Source organism: Humulus lupulus, chromosome X, assembly GCF_963169125.1.
Source record: "Humulus lupulus chromosome X, drHumLupu1.1, whole genome shotgun sequence".
NCBI lineage: Eukaryota > Viridiplantae > Streptophyta > Magnoliopsida > Rosales > Cannabaceae > Humulus > Humulus lupulus.
Genome location: NC_084802.1, coordinates 51,082,165 through 51,090,062, shown reverse-complemented (window position 1 = coordinate 51,090,062; position 7,898 = coordinate 51,082,165). Strand labels below are relative to the sequence as shown.

At 34.3% G+C, this 7,898-nt stretch overlaps 1 long non-coding RNA gene across 1 annotated transcript; it reads left to right on the top strand.

Annotated features, from left to right (window-relative positions):
- Positions 1-3,297: 3,297 nt before the first annotated feature.
- Positions 3,298-7,600, top strand: LOC133803182 (uncharacterized). The gene is made up of 2 exons (XR_009877815.1): positions 3,298-4,109; positions 7,345-7,600. It is a non-coding gene; the product is annotated as an uncharacterized LOC133803182 (long non-coding RNA).
- Positions 7,601-7,898: the final 298 nt, after the last annotated feature.

Sequence of the window (7,898 nt, the reverse complement as noted above, 5' to 3'; positions counted from 1 at the left end):
TTCTGTCTGAAAGCCAATCCAAACACTAAAACTCGAGGTGACGGTGTCTACTACCTCACCCAGTTTCCTAAGTCTGCCAGCATCATTGACCTCCCCAACAATTTGAATGACTTTAAAGACCAATTCTTTATGTCAAACTAGTTCAAGAACTACACCGATACTTTAACTGTCCTTGTAAGGTTCTTAGCTATTTGAAATCTTTACTTGAATTCTTTATCTTAACCAAGTTAAAACTTATTCTGGTCGAGTTATTATCTTGTGCAGCTATTTATAAGAGAATGAAGCGGTCTGAGACCCTTAAGGGTCAATACCAAACTCTGGGCAACGCTCCTGCTAAGGAGAAGGAGTTCAGAGTGGTGATGAATGACGCCACCATGGTTGCCTGCAAGCTGATCAAAGAGGATTAGACACTGGACATGAAGCCTCGAGATCCTCCCCTGGAGCTTCCTCCAATCGTCGATGAGGTCTAGGAAGAAGGGGAGGTTGAGGAAGAAGATGAGGTCACACCGTTGGTGCAACAAACAAAGATCACCATAGACAGATAATATTTTGGCCAAGGTCGTGCCGAATCAGGGGCAGTAATTGACACCTCTTGCCAGGTAATCAGGATAGAGAAATAAACCAGGGTGCTGCAAGTTTTAGACTAGTCCGATTCAATTCGAGGCAGCTTGTGAGCTGACATCATGTAGACTTAGACTGGAATGTGACCTTACATTAGTGCATGGACCAACTGGTCGTATTCCATGATTTTTCCTACCCGAAATATACCGTAGTAGTAGATAATACTTTACATTTTACGTCCACCATTTTTTAACAGTATGGTGCAAACTTCCTGTCATGGCATTCCTTGCGTCATGGTTCATTTACCCCGGGTATTAGGCAGGTCAAGTATGAGCCTAGTCTAGATGAGGAGCCCAAGCCAAGTAGGTCCCATGAAGTAGTTATGCTAGAATCTCCCCCTCCCCCAATAATCCAAGAGTTAGAGGTTGTATCTAGCCCAATCCATAATCCAAAATTGAATGTAGTAGTTTCCTCCTCTAGATCGGAGGGTAGGGATTTTGTTCTATCACCTTTTACTTTGTATTATCTTGACTAACACTTCTTGGACCTAAAGTATCTGCTCGCTCTTCTACAGATGAAGACATGAATCTAAAGGAAGCTTTCAAAACTAAACCTACCATAAAAAGGGAGAGGACTTTGAAGAAAGCCACTCCCTGAACTGGAGCCGCCACTAAGTCTCCTGCGAAAGACAAGGATGCCAGCTCCGCCCAGAAGCAGCAGTAGCCCCGGGTCACTGTAGTCACGACCCTAGAAGCTCCTCCTAGCTTTGCTTCTATCTCGCAGGCCGTCCAAGACGCACTCCCACCTACCACGATCCACTTTCCTCCCATCAAGGTGGGGAAATATCCAGAACCTCTGCGCGGTTCATTTCAGGAGATCATGAACCATCTGATGAAGCATGCGAATTTGGTTAGTGCCAAAAAGCTGCAGGCCATAAAGGTGAGGCCTTCAGTGACCATCCTCGACTCTTCATTGGGGATGTCTTTGACCGTAAGTCTTACCCTTATCCTCCTTCTATAGTTCCATGTTTTCACAAACTGACTCCTCTTTAATCATCATCTGCAATCTTGCATGGTTCAGATTCATGGTATTGCTCGGATATGAGGTGAAAGGGATGAGGCTAGGACCATCTTACGGGAGGCAAAGGTCACCCTCGATGAGGCCAACAACACCCTGAAGACCTCCTAGGAGAATGAGCGAATTCCCAAAGCGTAAGTCTCAAAGGTAATCCAGCGGCGAGACCACCTTTAGCTCGAAGTCAACAATCTTAAGCAGAAGATTGCGAAGGTCGACAGTCTAAAGCAGAAGCTGGCGGAGGTCTAAGCCAAGGCCAAGGAGGACGCTGTCAAAGCAGAGACCTTGATGGAAGAAATATTTTATCAGTGTTGGGTGTACAATGAGGAGGGGACTTCTCGTTCCTAAACCCAGCTTTGGGGGAGCTACCTCACCAAGTACCAAGACCGATTATCAAAAGAGCCTATGGAGATAGTGGAGACTTCAGGAGCTGCAGCAGAAGTCGAGGAGAGAGAGGTGCATCTCGAGAGCAAGTTACTACTACAAAACTGGGCTTTCCCGACACCCAACCATGACAGTCAACTCTGTTGACTGTCGTAATTTCTTAGCGGGACTCTAGGCCGACAGTTAAAAACTGTAGGCATAGAGACCAACGCCGACAGCTAATAACTGTCACCGTTGCTTTTGACTGTCGCTATTGACCTCAACGCCGACAGTTAATTTGAGACCAATGCCGACAGTTAAAATGTGTCGCTATTGACCCCAACGCCGACATTTAATTCGAGACCAATGCCGACAGTTAAAAGATGTCGCTATTGACCCCAACGCCGACAGTTAATTAAAGACCAATGCCGACAGTTAAACGTTGTCGCTATTGACCCCAACGCCGACAGTTAATAAAAGTCCAATGCCGACAGTCATAAAATGTCGCTGAAATTCAAATAAATAATCTAAAATTATAATTAATGAGTAGTATAATTTTAAAAACAAACTAAATTATGTAAATATATATTTATAAAAATTATGTATTTATTAAAAACTTTTAAAACTAGATTTTTTTTTTGTTTCTAAATTTTTCATATTATTAACTTTTTTATTTATGATAATTTTTATATCAAAATTTAAATTAATTATGATATTAAGAGTAACAATACTTTAATTTAATTTAACTATATTATTGTTTAACATATTTATAAAATTAGTATCAGTTAAAAATAAGTTGTTTTATTGATGGGAAAAAATTATAAAATTATTTTAATATATAAATTTATTAGTAATAATTTTTATAGTATCTGACATTGTTTATTTATTTAAAATTTATATGAAAATTAAAAAAATATTAATAAAAATAAATTAATGTATTTTAAAAATAAATTTAAATAAAGTGCACTTTTACCTAGTCTTTAAATTAAATAGCAGTTTAAGTTTCAAATAACAATTATTATACATTTTAAGAGAATTTGTATAGTTGTGATTTTTAAAATTATTTTTTATAGTATTAGGAGTATAAAATTGGGAGTTTTATAATCACATTTTTTTATATGAATAATATAATCTGATTTTTATTTATAAAATAATTTTTTTTAAAAACATAAAAAAATAATCTAAATAATATAATCATATTTTATTTATCTAAATAATATAATCTGATTTTTATTTATAAAATAAAAAAAAATCAGAATAATATAATCACATTTTTATTTATCTGAATAATATAATATGATTTTTATTTAGCCAAATCCCTTTCTCTCTCCCACCCTACCCGATCCATACTTTCCTTTCTCCCTCTCTCTCGTATGCTCTCTGCTAGTCCCGAACGGCTGCCCTTCGATGGTCGCCGTCGTGCAGACATCAGATCAGGAGTACCAGACACCGCCGAAACTCCAGCCTCGCGAGCCCTTCATTGCCGTTCTCCGCCACGAGCAGAAGCCTCCAGGCTCGTACGTCGCTGTCGTGGCTTCAAGGCCAGTTTCTGGCCTCCTTCGACATCGTCTAAGGCGAAAGGTAGCATGGGTGAACTCAGGGTATCAAGACGAACAAAGCCCAGCCAAGGATCGGGCTTTTAAGTGACCGGAGGATCGGGCTAAAATATTGATAAGGTTGTTCGTGAGCATAACCCGAAAGGTAGAGATGTTGAACTATTTCGCTGGCATCTATATGGTGATGGTAAATTGGTGATATTGCTCACTTTTATATGAGTCAGTTACCTGGCTACCACCTGAATCATATTATTATGTGCTTATTTTTAATCAGATCTGTGAATGTTAATGCTCTGCTCTTATACTATCCAATTTGTAATCATGTATGTTTTCAAGGGAATTTCCTTTTATTATTTTGTTCTTTGTTGTCATTTTAAAATGGGTACACAACTTATGTTTATACATATGTTTTCAATGTTTGATAAAGCCAACTATTACCTCATGCTGCATCAATTGTACGCCTCATCTCAGTCTACTTTACGAAGTGTGCCTTTCCAGAATTGAGGACCAAGATATATTCAATTAGGAAGATATTGTTGCTATCCATGGGTGTTGGTATGCAGTAGTTTCTTCATATATTTTCTGTCTAGTTTTATTCTTAATTTTTGTCAAGTTCTAGTGTTCAACTATCAGACAATGTTATAATTTGATACTCATTAAATCTCTTAATTATGTCAAAGATTCTCTCTTTCTATATATATATGTGTTTGTGCTTGGGTTATATTGTTTTCTTTCTAGTCTGATATATGATATTTTATCTTGTGGAAGTCTTATATGTATATAGTTACCTAGATATTTTAGGTGAAGTATCTAGGTAACCAAAAATATCACTGGAATTGCAATGCCTAATGGCTTGAACAAATATTTGCACTTCTATATTGAAGGCAAACCAATCTTCCGGTATGTTTTGCCTGAATAACTTTTGTTATTATGAGAAGTTATCAACACTTCCAAGGCTCCAATGAGAGAGAGAGAGAGAGGAGGGAGGAGATGATAATTTATTCTAAGATTGATTGAGGGGTAATATATATTAAAAGGCATATAAGAATTTTGTTTAATATAGAAAGGAGGTGCGTAGAATTGTGTTTCACCACAGAAGGAAGCCAAGTGTATTAGTGTAATATCTGGCACACTTTGATATACGATGAACCCAATCTTTCCTACAAGACTGCAGCCCCCTCCAGAATATCTTGTGAACTTGTCAATAGAACTTATAATATGATTAGCAGATATTTAAGCAATCATTGATACCAAGTTGTTTAATTCATGCATTCACTGAGCCCTACAATCTCGGGAGTGTAAACTCTTGCAAATTGTTACTAGGTTTCATGCATTTTTTCTTATAACTATATTCATACCACCTGATATTATGATTTTACAGTTCTTGAGGTTGCTTTCAGTAGAATTTGTTGAAGGTTTTTGCAATCTTAAATAATAAACTATATGTGGATATAGCTGATAATCATGACTGAACACTGCATTTTCTATTTTGTATGACTATATCTCAATTCAAGAAGCTTAGTTAAATGGTACACTTAAATTTATCCTTACTCGATCATGGTTGTTTTCCTTTGATTCTACCACAATAGATTATTCCAATGTTGAAATGGACAAGATGTTCATTCAAAGAAAGTGATGGATGAAAATTTTTTGTGCTCTTTTTCAAGAAAGTTGCATGAAACTCATTTTTGGCATACAATGTGAATTTTTTTTTAGTTATGCTGAAACTTGAAAACTTGTCATATTTTTTAGATTTTTGAGTTTTGAGTGGTTTGTTTGCTCTAACAAGTGTATTTAAATGATTTTAAGATGCCAAAAAATAAATTCTTTCAAGAAAGTTGGATGAAACACATTTTTTATATACAATCTGATTTATTTTTTAGTTTGATCATTCTGAAAGGTGAAAACTTGCCTTATTTTTTTAGGAGCATTAGAAAAGCTTGCTATTGATTGGAAGAGGTATATTATTTTATTATTTTTAATATTATACAAGTGTATGTTAGAGGAGTTTGAATATCTTAAATATTCGTGAAGTAGGTTCTGAGATTATAATTGTGTGCTGTGGTGATAACGGAAAGTTGAGAACTTGCATGTCTTAGTGAAGTAGGTTTTGAGATATATATAATTGCGTGCTGGGGGAGATATAAGAAAGAAAAATGTTGTTTAAATTGATTGAATTATTCGAATTAATATTGACTAATGGTTAGGTTACAAATATAGGGGAAGTGCTGTCCGTTTTAAATTTAGCAATGATAATTAAAAATAATGGGGCAAGAGATAAAAATTGTTATTTTTTGCTTGAAGACCTTAACTTCACTAACTAAATCATAAAAATAGCATGAATGATTTAGATTATGAAAAATTAATATTTCACTTTCATTTATATTCAAATAAAGCTCAAGATAGTCATATATTGAATATGACAAAAAAAAAAAAAAAAACTAGCTTTTGCAAGAGGGTTGGGGAATTGTAAATAACTTTTGCATAGGGTTCCACCGTGGGGATGAAGATAACACGTAGAGTTAGGGACAATTTATGAAATAGTGCTAACCTTAGTGAATTTTGATTGAAAACTTGGCCAAATGGGCCAATGCCTAGTCCAAGATCATGAAGATCTAAATACTAAATACTAAATAGACTCATATTGATATTGATATTAGATTTTGGAGTTTTTTGTGCTGCCATATTTGTTGTATTTAGATTTATATTGCTTTGAGGCTTTAGGTACCCTACTTTTGATATTGGTATTATAGGGTACATTTGAGCTATTTTTCTCCGCCTTAATTTTCTAGTATATTGTTGGCTATGTTGATCTTTGTCATCCCCAGTGGATCTTTGATGCTATTTATTGTGTATGTTTTTTAGTGGTTTGTTTTCCTTTCATGCTTTTGCCAAGTATCATAAGTTGTTTTTGTTTTAGTTCAGATAATAGACTATTTTACTTTTATGGTCTGGTTTTGTTGGCTAGTTAATGCTCTCTCAAGTGTGATTTTGAGCATGTTTGAATATGAGAAGTCGACAAATAGATCTTTCTAGGAAAGAATAAGAGATTCTTCTATTTGGAGATTGGGGTCCTTAGGGATTGGTTTTGGGAGAGCCGAAGGTCTCTTGAATTACCTTCACCACTTTATTCAAACACGTAATCTCAGTACAATATTATTTTAGCTCATATTTCCTCTTTATTTTCTACTGGTTTATTCTTCTCTGTATTCTTATCTCTATTTCTGATCATCGTGAAATTCTAGTAATATTATTTCAGAGAAATAACACATAACTGAAGTAATGTGTACATGATGACTACTTTTAATCCATTATAAATTATCTGGATTGTCTTTTGACTACATCACCTGTTACTTGCTTAATATACTATTTTTTTGTATATATATTTATAGAGTTTGTACTCGAATATTAATTTTCCATTTTATTTGGTATGTGGACATGATAAATCAAGTTGCAAAATGGTCTTCTGTGTAGGTACTAAGGCAAATGTGAAACCTTAATGTACGATGTTACAAAATTTAAAAATAACCAAATTTTGTTTTCCACACTCCTTTCAAGCTAGTGCAAATATGTGTATCAAATATTGTAATTCACAACGTCATTGGTCTCCCAACTGTCTCAAACCTTGTCAGCACTCTTACAATGTCAGTTTTTGTTTAATAATCTCTAAGAGGGATTAATCAACTAATTTTACATATTTCAATTGTTGGTTCTCTCATTCATTATTTAATATATTATGGTAAGATATACTATTTAATTATAATTTGAAGTCTTTAATTCATTGGTGCAGGGATCAAGGAATATCACAGGGCTGACTTTTAGGTGGATGTCTAGATTTATTAAGAAGAATATTAACAAAAGAAACATGATTGAGCTTGTAGTGATTTGGAGAAGAGAATTATATTGTCTTGTTGAGATTTATTGTATTATATTTTTTTGAAGTTTATAGATTTATAATATTATAATGAATTTTTATTGAGAATTATTTAGTCTCACGGGGATTTTATGTATTTATATTTCAATTGTATGAATAAATGTTGTATGTATATGAATTTTTATTATGATAAATATAATTTTTTTTACAAGTTATGGTAATAATAATTAATTATCTGAGTAATTTTTTTATTTAAATTTATATCAAACTTCAATTGTTAAAAATATAATTAAAATTTTTAAAAAATATCTATCAAAAAATAAATTTTTTTATATATAAATTTAATGTTACGGCGACACGTATTAACTGTTGGTGTTGCTAGCAACGACGACATTGATTAACTGTCGGCGTTGCAAGCAACGGTGACACGTATTAACTGTTGGCGTTGCCAGCAACGGCGACACCTATTA